The 12905-nt window shown below is 41.0% G+C and overlaps 1 pseudogene across 1 annotated transcript; it reads left to right on the plus strand.

Annotated features, from left to right (window-relative positions):
- The first annotated feature begins 2256 nt into the window (after nt 1-2256).
- On the plus strand, nt 2257-12343 carry LOC148894564 (uncharacterized; annotated as a pseudogene). Its single transcript, XR_016115711.1, has 2 exons — nt 2257-2393; nt 9816-12343. The product of XR_016115711.1 is annotated as an uncharacterized LOC148894564 (transcript).
- Nucleotides 12344-12905: the final 562 nt, after the last annotated feature.

Consider the following 12905-nt stretch of genomic DNA (forward strand, 5'->3'; position numbering starts at 1 on the left):
CAGCAATTAGGTTTACATTTGAAGGCTTAACAGGCTGGTTTTGACATTAAACCATCAAATCAAATAAACGGTCACAATAACAGGTTCTCTCACCGTCAGCCACCCTGGTCTTTACACAGTTGAACTCTACTGTCTTGGTAAACTCCTAGAGCAGTACTTGAACCGAACCGAACCTGAGCAGTGTTGCAACTGACTATTTTAAGGAGTGGTTGCTTCTGGCGAGAGCCTTTCTGATTTCTGAATGGCTTTCAGCTGCTGGCACACCTGCCTTCATTTCAGCTCTCTCCTCTGGGAGAAAAATGGTGCCACTTATCTTTGGACTACAGCTTTGGCCATATTTGTAGTTTTTACCAAGACACTCATCTTTGGACTACAGCTTCGGCCATATTTGTAGTTTGCCGAGACAGTGTCCGAGCTCTGGCCGGCCATAGCTCAGTCCTTGGGTGTACAGGTACACCGCACTATGGCCCACCACCCATAGGCTAACGGGATGTGCGAACGTTTTCACCGTTCGCTTAAACCTGCGCCATGGGCCGCGCTATCGGACGGTAACTGGGTTGACCGTCTTCTGTGGGTCTTGCTCAGGCTTCGTTCGGCCCTGAAGGAAGTCCTTAACGAGCGCTCCGGCAGAGTTAGTGCTCGGTCAGCTACTCCGCGTTCCTGGTGAATTTCTGCCTGGAGCTTTGGGTGCAACTTTTACCTTCTTTTTGCCAGGAGAGTCCCTGCACCGGTTCACCATTGTGCCCCGAAAGTGTTTGTACCATCTGGACTTCGGTCAGCCCGGTTTGTCTTTGTGTGCCACTATGCCCACCACTCTCCTCTGTATTATGGCCCGTTTAGAGTGCTTTAACACTGCAAAAAAAGGTTGGTGCTCGATATGGGTGGGCGAAGGGAGTGTGTTTCGTTAGAAAGGCTCAAACCAGCTCATTTGGTTGCGGGTGAGCACCTTTTGCCCACGTCGCGGACGCCCTCCGAGACCTTACGCCTCGCTTTGGCATGCCAGTGTTGAGTGTCGTTCCCCCTCTTGGGTCTCACATAGGTCGCCTGCCCGACTAAGTTCACCTACGCCACCGAAAGAAGGACTGTGTAGTCATTGTGGCAGGCTGGTGAAGCCCCCTGCAAAGTGTTCACCTTGATTTTCCCTCTGGGTGCTCTGGAGGAGGGGGGGACTGTGTGACGGGCTCTCGGACCATGCATCTCACCCAGCAGGTACAGCAGGCGGCGTGTCTAAGTTAAGAATGCTTTACTGCTATTTCCATGTTTTTTTTTAGATTTACTTGTTAGAAGCTGGAATAAAGACATATCTACAGTCAGTCGCGTGTGCTCCTTGCTCTACTGCTACAATATATAAATTACAAGGTGTATAGCACCAGTCTAATTTCTTGTCTCATAATAGTAAGTATATTTCAAACTCAACTACAACTCCCATTCTCTCAGATCCTCATCCTCCCTCCACCTCTGTGGCCTCTGCCCGTCTCAGAGTCTGCAGAGTTCTGCTCCAAAACTCTGAAACTCACTTCCACCCAACATCCGAAATATTCACTCTTTCTACTCTCAAATCCCACATCAAAACGCTTCTTCTTTAAAGTTGCATTCACAGTTTAACTTAATCATCTCGGTTATTATTGATCATTTTATTTAGAGTTGCGGGCACTAAGACAAGGCATCTCACCCAACAGGTGAACGGGAGGGGGCGGGTTTATGTCATATATATTTTACTGCATTTTACTGTTTGAGTTCGACCCACTTGTTAGATTTCAAAGACGCTTGTAACATAAATGTCTTATAATGGTTACAATTAGAAAGGCACGAAGGGAAATGCAGCCCTGGCCCGGTCGGTACGTTTGTCATTTGCGCTACAAAATTTGACCTAATGTTTTGCCGTCAATCGTCATCAAAGATGGCCGAAATTCTCACGCATGCGCGACAAAAATGGTGCAGCTCACAGATCATTTGTGACACTTCGCATACTCATTTTTTGATGAATCTGTCAGACGTTTTAAAATGCTATAGTTCTGTCTAATTTGGTCGTACTTACTTAATACCTCGTACGTATTTAAGTCTCGACGTGGTACGTTCTTCTCTTCTTTTTTGGAATCCAAGCAACATTTAACAAATCTTCACGTCTGGTTCAAGTCATCTCGGTGCACGTTAAAGCGTCACGGCCTGGCCGTTCTTTCATTGTTATAGCTTGCAAACTGCTCATAGAAAGACGCCTTTGTGAGCCACGGGGGTAATCATTAAGTGTTGTTCCTGTTATCGTGTGAAAATGTGCGCAAGAAGGGCAACAGAGTTTGAAGAGAAACTTTGGAAAGCAAAAGAGAACAAGTCGCAACAGCAAAGACTGGACGAAATTTGCAAGAGGGAGCCTCGCGCTGTGGTTCTCGGAGCAGGTTTGTTCACTCTTAACCCTTTACTGCCTGAATTATGTTCTAATTAGAAAAAAACATTCTGTTCAGTTTTTATGGTCACTGATGGATATAATAACATACTAGTAGCTTCCTTTTTTATTATTTTTCAATAATGTAGAAAATTTGAGCCTAAGAAAATGTGTTCATAATTTGGCCCAATCATCATGAAAGGCCTATGTTGAGAGGGTGCCTTTTTGGAACATATGTCAAGTGCAACTTCAAAAACTAGACTTTTACCCATATGACATATTTTTATTAAAATACATAAAATATTTACATAAAATACATACATAATTTACATAAAATATTGACATAAAATGTTTACATAAAAATACATAGTTCCTTAACAGATAAAGAAAACTAGCTAATAACCATGGAATAATGCAAAGCAGTTCTTGTGATAATTCAAACAAAGATTTACCTTTCCTTTTTTTTCCTGTAAATATTAGTTTTCACCGAGCATGTGCCATGCTTGCACCTGTTGCAGTTCTTTGCAATATATGGAACATGAGCTATGTTGTCAAACCGAATACTGTATCATCAGCGGGAAAAGAAACTCAATGTCTTTTAGCTGTGGTTCAGCTGAACAATCGATTGAGCCTCACTGTGCCACCACACCAGATTTTTCTTGTTGCCAAATGTTGTAGTAAGGGGATAGATGTAAACCAATTATCAAAATACAATCGATGATTGTTTCCTGGTTGGATGTTTTGAGCCAAATGGAGCACAACATTTGAGGTCACTTTCAGATCGGGAACCTTAAAGTCACTGACTGGATCTATCGTTCCTGTATATGGAATGCATACATGTAGCCATCATAACCTGCCAGCACAAACAACTTGAACCCCTAGTTCATTGGTTTATTTGGTAGATACTGCTTGAGTGTAAATCTACCTTCATAGAGTACAATTTGTTCATCAATTGACAAACGTTGTGACTTGGGTAATTCTTGAAACTTTTATCATTGGCCTTACTTTGTGCAAGGGATCATAATTTGGGCTTCCCTGAGTTCCTTGTTTTGTGTTGTCTGCTATATGCAAGTTCCTTTTTATAATTTCGAAGCGATCCCTTGACATACAGTACATTCTGCAGCATAATCAGTTAGTGGAGATAGCTTTCAAGCCCAAAGCATCCGAGTGTTTGGTCATTTTGAGATTGAGAAACAATATATCAATCCCAGCCACTTCTCAAGCTCTTCCTTGGTGAGACACAGGGGCTTATTGATGTTATTTTGCATTGCATAGAATTTCAACTGTTCAACAATAATATCCATCATTTTTTCATCGAAAATCCTTTGAAAATATTTGAATAGTGATAGAAGTAGTGATAGAAGTTCATCAATGCAACAGTCACGACTGTGTCCGATGCCAAAATGTCTTCATCAACATGGTCATCTATTTCATTCTCATCAGGATCTGGAAAGATATACAGTACATGGGTATTTTAGAAAAAACATATGGGCACAGCAACATTCAAAAAAGCAAAAACTATACCAAACTAACCATTTGATCTCAATGCTCTGATGTTACCGTGAAATGGGCATCTCTTTCCTTACATTACATCACAAACGGAAAAATACTGTATTTGAGAATGTGAAATGCATTATTTTGTCCACTAGGTGGCAACAAAACCTTACATAACACAAGTGGAAATGCAACCTATTACGTTCTTCAAAACAATCATTTCTACATTTTCTGATTACAAATTCTTTCTCTCAGATGATTTTACTTGACATGCCAATCTTATGTCCTCAAGGCCTTCAGAAGTAATTTTGCTGTCTTTGATTTGCCCCAAATAAAATATAGACTTTTAGCTTTTCCTGTATTTTTTTTTCACAGAAACTTGTAAGTGTTGTACCTGCTCCTACCATGTTTCACGGTCTTTTGGAAATAGGAAGTGTTAAATTTGTACCAGACATTATGATGAAAATGTTTTAAGTTTTCTAATTTCTGTTTAGGATATAACAAAAAAACATATGGACCTCCGTTTCAATAATTATATTGAGAATGCAAAGCTATGAGGTACAGCTATTATTGTAAAACGCACCATTCACTTACAATTATTCGCATCGGGTACCCAGTCAGGATCAACAATATCATCATGAAACTAGCGTTAGCACGCCGAATGTTCCATCTTTTAGACACCACTTATTTTTAATATTTCTTGGTAAATAAATAAGTTAGTGTTAGTTTATGCAGTTCAGTATCAAGGTAAACCTCTTCTGAATAGCTCATAAAATCGTCACAACATATACTTACGTGATATTTGATCCGTGACGAGAAGTAGAAGGAGCTTTGAAGATGCAGGAGAGCACGTTGTGTTGCGCAAGAAGGAGATGATGTCACTGACGCTCGCAAAGGCATAGCTGCACATAATCTGTGTTAAAGGGACATGTAACTTGTGCTGCATCAGTTCCAATCGATACTTGAACTGCTACCTTTAATTTTTTCGATCTATAAGCACTTATCTTTAGTGTACCAAATATGACCCCATCGACTGTACAGGGTTAACACTCTGTTTTTTTTCACCCACATTCTGTTGTTCCAAATATTCCTCTGATGAACTTGTCATTTCCATTGTGGCCAGTACGGAAACGTATCAGGGTTCCCAGACGTCCGCTATGTAGTGGAATTCCGCTATTTTTATAGAAACGTTTTTCCGTATACAACCACTAAAACATTTTTGAAGGGTGATAGGATGATCAGAATGCGTAGTGCTTGAGTCGGGATGCTTTCGTGTGTTTTGGTCGATGTCGGTTGCATCCATTGACAATCGGGATCGCTCGGGAGTAAAATACCACGAGACTGTGCGCGATGAAACAAGAAAACAAATATGGCATCTTCATTACCGCGCTTTTCACCAGTAAACTTGCACTAAACATCGTTGCATTTTGGTCCTTATATGTTCAATGTGTTAATAGTATAGTCAGTGTAGGTTAGATATATTGTATATAGATTTTGTTTTGATATAAAGCTTTTACGTGCACGCGTTCCGTGTGATTTTTCGCTCGGGAGAGCACACGACTTTTCACATTATACAGATGTGGAAGAGAGATACAGTATTCTACCAGTGACGTGCGGTGAGGTTCCTGGCTGGTGAGGCACTGACGTCATCATAGTCAGATTTACAAACATATGAACTCTACAGAGTAGTTTATTCACCATTTGATTGGCAACAGTTAACATATTTTGTTTAAAATTTCATGTCAGCATTCTTTATATATACAAACTGTAGCAGAGAAAAAAATAATTAAAAAAAAACGTTTTTATCGTGTTACCTTTAGTCCATGCGCCGCTCCTTCTGAAGAAAGGCATCGATAACTTCTTTGTAGAGGTCTTCCTTATCTTTCTTCAATTTTATAAGTCTCTCTGTCTCAACGGAGATCACTGCCAGTGAAGAAAGTCGTCCTTGATCAGTCCTGTTTCGACTCTATGTTTTCAGTGCTGAGAATGACAATCTCGTCTACTTCTACAGCAACAAATGGGGCTGCACCGATCTCCTTTTAATGTCATTTCTAATGACATTACCAACTGCTTCAATTAATTCAATTCTGTATTCTGTTTCACAGGCTAGAAAATATAGTGGATGTCCCAAAATGACTCGCTAGCCGGTCATCTTTCTGAGCGAAAGCATGTAATAGTTCAACATAGTCGCCACGATGAGCAGAGACTTTACTTTCATCATTTCCACGAAATGCCAGCTGTTGTTTGGCAAGAAAGCAGGTGGCATTGATGAGATCTTTTAAAAGCTCCCGGTTCTCCTTTACCTTAGCATTGTGGATGCTGATGTTGAGTCTTCGCTCATTTTTGATGAGGCTCCGTTGTAAATTTTTCAGGTCGCAATATCCCATTTGAGTCCAGACATTGTCACAAGTTGAGAACAGAAGGCAGGAAAAGCAGAAAAGGTGGTTTCTTGCTGGACATCCACACAGCCAGCCTTTTCGTGTGTACCAGTCCGCCTGAAAAGAGCGAGTATTGTGTCCCGTTGTCTGAAGCAAACCTTTTAGCTCCGGTGTTGGTCTTCCTTTAATTATTACCTCCTGCTTCGATTGAATGTCCAGTTTAGAAAATTCTTTCAATTTAGATATGTAATCCTCCATTCTGAAAGTGAGGCCAAGCAACAGGAAAAAATGACTGCAGGGTTGCACTTTACTTGCTAACTGTTTACTGTAGCTTTCTGTCTCTAATTCTATTATTCTGCAGACGTGGAGTAAGAAGTATCTCTGGAATCACAAGCGCCCCCTGCCTGTCATGAGGCGGGAGAACTGTTTTCCTCACCTACGCACAGCGTTTTGATAAAAATAAAACAAAATAAACACTGTAGTACAGTGTTTATAATGTACAATGACTCTACATTATATACACCAGCTAAACTGTAGAAATTTAGTTCATATACTAAACGTGTTTGAACGCTTTAATAGCGATATGCAGAAGGACAGCAATGCGGTCTCACTGCAGAGCAAGCCAGCACAGTAAGCATAGTGATTGCGCAATCCATGGTGAGGATCAGCCGGCTGGTGCCTCACTGCTCGTCTCTACTTAGTATTTTAACGGTAAATGTGAAAATTCAGCGATTTTGAAAAAAATCCTAAAACGGTGAAGTTAAATGGACAAGAACTTTCAAGTACAAATCACTAAATACATATAACTGTTTAATAATTTTTTCATTTGATATTTCAATGACAGCTTTCCATGATGACAGGTGAGGCATTGCCTCCCCTGCCTCCACTGACTGCACGTCACTGTATTCTACACAAGAGTGACAGTGGAACGGTTACGTCTGTCGTTGGAAGGATAAAGAATTCGTGGAATTGGGCATGGTTCGAAAAACAAGTTGATGGATGCCCGCTTCCAGATTTCATATTCAAACATAAACATCCTGGGAAATCACTTTACAGTCTTTGCAGTGGAAAAGTGATCAACTATGGTGGTAAAAGTTCACTGACACTCAAACAGCATGTGAGGGAAGCAAACGCAGAGAAAAAAAGATTGAAAAAGCAGAATTACAAACTACCTGGCGAGTCATTCGAATTCATAAGTATTATTCTAATTAAGGAAATTATGATAGGGCGGCCCGGTAGTCGAGTGGTTAGCACACCAGGCTGCACAGTGCAGAGGTCGCCGGTTCGCGTCCCGGTCCGGCCTCCCTGTGTGGAGTTTGCATGTTCTCCCCGGACCCGCGTGGGTTTTCTCCGGGTCCTCCGGTTTCCTCCCACACTCCAAAAACATGCATGGCAGGCAGATTGACCACTCCAAATTGTCCCTAGGTGTGAGTGTGAGAGTGACTGTTGTATGTCTTTGTGTGCCCTGCGATTGGCTGGCAACCAATTCAGGGTGTCCCCCGCCTCGTGCCCGAAGACAGCTGAGATAGGCTCCAGCAACCCCCGCGACCCTAATGAGGAATAAGCGGTACGGAAAATGAGATGAGATGATAGGGCATGTTTATTACTGTTGATCTGTAGTATATATAGTGAAGGCCTCTGAAAAGTGAAAACATATTGATCATGTTTGTCAATTTAAAAAAAAATACTTCTAAATGGGGAAATCTTCGATGTGCCTGGATCAAATCAACACTGGGGAAAACAAGACCACCCAAGTTATTCAACCAGACCACCCTGATACATATCTGATTTTATATATTGAAATAAAAGGCCTCAGAAAAGTGACAACATATTGACATTGTTCGTCAATGAAAAATAACAAGTCAGCATGCATTCAACAAGGATGGTGTTTATTTTACTTTTACAGGTTCCGACCGGGTTCCGTTCTGACAAAACGGTCATGAATGGAAAAGCATTCAAAATGGCCGACGCAAGGTTTATACGACAGAATAGTATACGATGTGAATCTGTTGTTTTTAAAGAATGTTTTCTATTGAATACTACGTATTATATACCAAACTGCTTACAGTTCAATTATGAATCTTATAACTTTTAGTGTCATTTTTATCATTTTATATTTTGTATTATCGATTTTTATCACTGTGTCGTTCTGCTGACCCAAATACGCACGGCTTCCCACGCATACACGCTGTTAAAAAATCACTCCCCCTACTAACGGAGAAGCCAGAAGAGGTCGCCCATCACACACGCTCGGACTTAGGCGGATGCCGAAAGAAAAAAGTTTCAAAAAGGCGGTGGCGGCGTGGGCCCAACGCGCCGATCCTGCGTGCCCGAGTGCCGACCCGCTTCGGCTTATGCCCTGGCCGGTGTCGGAGGGCCATCTTCGCGAGCACCGACGCCCACCCGCCCCTCCCCGCCGGTGCCATTGTGACAGGTAGTGCAACACCATCACGCGCTTGGCTGGCCAAAATTGTCGTACGCGTTTGTGAAAAACTGTTATTTTGTATCCTCATTTTGTGCAACGCTACATATGGTCCTTTGACAGCAACAACAAAAAATAGTTCTTGTACAATGCTGAGAGTAGCGGTTGCTCTCTGTGCTCCGGCAAATACACATCCTTCTTGTTCAATCTAAACAAGAAGGACTATCTGGAGTCTATTCTACCAAATGCATCGCGAACACGCTGCAGAGTAACCGCGCTGCCACCCTAGCGGTCCCAGCCGTAGAAAAAAAAGGGTCTGGCGGTCGTGGTCGTAAGTGCGCGTGGTCGTAACTCCCACCGGTCGTAAATTGGATGTTACCTGTATTTGTAAAGTGTCCTCGCGTGCTTTGAAAGGCGCTTACAACTAAAATGTATTATTATTATTATTATTATTATTATTAATATTACAACAACTTTTTTATCTCCACTTGAGAACGAGTATGCACTGTTCTGAGAGTTCTTATTCTTCCGAGGTGAACGTGACCCTCACCTAACAGCCAAGAAACCGCTTGTTTTACACATTTTTAGTGTGATAAAAGGGGTTACAATTATTGATGTTTGTTTAATCATAATAATAATCATAATGACAATAATAATCACTTTGCTGCTGTGAAATGTAAATTTTTCCACTGTGAGACTAATAAAGGCGAATCAGATCCAATAATACATTTTATTTCTAAGCACCTTTCAAAACTCGTCAAAATACCTTAAAAGCAAAATGGTCATGTTTGGGTCCATAGTGTGACCAGTTCGTTTTTGTCCAACTTGATATAATTTTACTTCAACAAGTTTGGTCTAATGAGGAATAAACTGTTTATGTGGGTCTCGAACTCCATTTTTTACAATAACTTAAAAAAAATTAGTTGAAGAAAGACATAAATCCCCACACAATTTAAATCCTCATCATTGGGACTCACAAACCCCTCCACCTAAGATGGCGGCTCAAGGTGGGCCCTTCTAATTAAGTGGTATAAAAGTCGAACGGCTTGGTTGTAGAATGACAACAGCACACAAGGGCAAACTATTTCAACATGATCATTGATTTTTACCAAACCACTTGTTTGTTTCTTTTGTCTTGTAGACATCAGAGAAGTCATCCATTCTGAGCAGCAGTCTTTTCACATTAAAGAGGAATTTCACATTAAAGAGGAAGTGGATGACAAACATTCACTAGAACTCCTTGACATGAAAGAGGAGCCAGAATCCCTCCTCGTTAAAGAGAAAGTGCACGAGTCCCCACATATTAAAGAAGAGAACGATTTCACGCAGCCTCCTTTGGTTGATGTATGTTTTAAGATTGACAATGACGCTCACAATGAGATTAGCAGAGTGGCGGAGCCTCCCATCAGCAGTCGCTCAAGTCGACGCATGACAATGAAAAGTGATGAAGACCACTGTGAAGGATCACAAGCAAATGGCCTCTTCGCTCCAATATCAGACAGTGATGACACAATGTCACAATATCCTGTCACAGATGATGATGATGATGTTGAATCTGAAGGAAATGTGACTTGTCACAATGACGACAAAAGCTGCAAATGTTCTCAGTGTGGGAAAATGTTTCCTTCTAAGTGGAGTTTGAAAAAACACTTGAGAATACACACTGGAGAAAAACCTTTTGCTTGTCCAGATTGTGGTAAACGATTCACTCAGAAGGGAGGTTTGAAAGTACACACAAGAACACACACTGGAGAGAAACCCTTTGTTTGCTCAGTTTGTGGTCAAAGCTATTCTCAAAAAAACAATTTGATAGCACATACAAGAACCCACACTGGAGAGAAACCCTTTGCCTGTTCAATTTGTCGTAAAAGATTCTCTAGTAAAGGACAATTGACAACACACACAAGAACACACACCGGTGAGAAACCTTTTTACTGTTCGGTTTGTAGTCAAACATTCTGCACCAAAATGCAGTTAATAAATCACACAAGAACCCACACCGGAGAAAAACCTTTTGCCTGCTCAGCCTGTGGCCAAAGATTTTCACAGAATGGAAATTTAAAATCACACATGCGAACGCACTCTGGTGAAAAACCGTTTGCCTGCTCACTTTGCGGTAAAAGATTCTCTGACAACGGAAGCTTAAGAAGACATTCAAGAATACACTCCGACGAGAAAAAAATTGCTTGCTCAGTTTGTAGTCAAACATTCTCCACCAAAATACAGTTAACAAATCACACAAGAACCCACACTGGAGAGAAACCTTTCTCCTGTTCAGCCTGTGGACAAAGATTCTCACAGAAAGGAAATTTAAAAACACACATGAGAACACACTCTGGTGAAAAACCGTTTGCCTGCTCACTTTGAGGTTAAATTCTCTGAGAACGCAAGCTTAAGAAGACATTGAAGAATACACGTTGGAAAGGAAAAAAAATGCTTGCTTAGTTTGTAGTCAGATTCTTTGATAAGGGCAGCTTAAGAAAACACACAAGAACACATGGTGGGAAATCCTTTGCCCGCCCATCTTAATTTCTCTCACAACGACCACGTGAAGAGTAACAAATGAGAATTTCTGTGATCAAATTAGTCTTGAAATGAACATTTATTTCCTAATGAAACAAGTTACTGTGAATCTGATTTTCAACAAATAATTTAAAAAAGTTGAGTTCTGCTGAGAACACACTGGATCTATTCTTTGTACATGTTAAGTTGACATGAGAATCAGTTCTATGCCGTTTTTTTTCTAAATCCCTGATATGGTGTATTGTTATTGTTGCCTAGGATGACTGTTAACAATTTGATTCAGTGTGATCTCCGGATATTCTGTACATAATGGAATTCAACTTCATTGTATTGGATGTTAACTTGATAATAAAGTCATCAGATAATGCTCATAAGTACATTTATTGTGTGCAAATGTCATCTTATATTTGCATTGTGGCTGTTTTTTGATGTTTGATGTGTTGGATTGGATTGGATTTGCCTTTATTAGTCTTGCAGTAGAGAAAGTGACTGAAAGACAAGAAGTTTAAAGTGCGACACCAGCGAGAAGAAGCCCCTCATATTCGTGTTGTGCGTCGTGTGGCACGGATACGGATTGTTTTTCAGTATTTTTGGCCACAACATTCATCGAGGAGACTATGCTGAGCGGTTGTGCATTTTCGGCAGCATGAATATGCCAGTTCTGTTTTTGAATGGGAGGAATGTCGCTGCTCTCTCTTTTCGTCAATGGATGCTACAGCTTTGTGTTTGCTTTCAACATTTAGCTTGTAGTAGACGTGCACATTCCACCATGACGTCCCTGATCCACTTCTGAAAAGGATACTTCGATCCTCTCCTCTTTCATCTAGAACTGCTTCATGTCACAAAGAAGGTACTGCGAGTGCTGAAGAATGACTCACTCTATGTGTCTTTGTCTTGTCAGTTATTTAGTTCTTTTTTACTTCAAGATGGCGCCGTGAGAGTGGCTGCCTTTTCAGCACCTCCTGTATTTTGTTTTTCTACTTATTTCTTTCCTTTCTTCTTCCTTTCATAACTTTGCTGCTGTGTTACTTCCGGGTAGACTGAACGCTGGCGCGAATGGCTGCCACTGGTCACCCGCACAAGAGAAAAAGTTCTTATCCCGTGACTGTAAAGTGTCCTTGAGAGCCATATAAATAAAAATATTTGATATAGTGTATTTTTTTGCATGAGTAATTTGTTTTTCACACAATTTGACATGATTTTTGGGAGTTAATTAATTTTAGCAACAAAAAAAACTTAGGAGCTATTTGGGAGCCAAAAGAGACGGATCTTTTTTTGTGAGCCAAGCCAAAAGAACCGGCTCTCTGAAAGGAGCCAGAATTCCCATCACTAGAAGATGAACACATGGAGTGTTCTAACTAGATTGCGAGCAATATGCATCAGGCAATGCTGGTGCTATCGTTTGGATTTTAATAAGATGATGTTGGGGAGGCACACACAGTCACACACGACTATAAGATAAATTTCATAACCACATTGTGTGAGTATAGTTTTTGCTTTTTTGAATGTTGCTGTGCCGATGACCATTTTGTGTTTGGGGGCCTTTTACTGAGCGAGTTGCTTGTTCTGTAGCCACAAAGGGACATAAGCCTTCTTGTGCCGGTCCCAAGCATCCGACTTAAAAGCTTGGCCAAAACAAACATGCGGATCAAACCTCTAAAGATGGAGGACACTGATTTGCTGTGGCGACCCCTTGAAGGGAAAAGCC

This window comes from Hippocampus bargibanti, linkage group LG08 (assembly GCF_051943395.1).
Source record: "Hippocampus bargibanti isolate YZ-2025 linkage group LG08, ASM5194339v1, whole genome shotgun sequence".
In the NCBI taxonomy this organism is placed as follows: Eukaryota; Metazoa; Chordata; class Actinopteri; order Syngnathiformes; family Syngnathidae; genus Hippocampus; species Hippocampus bargibanti.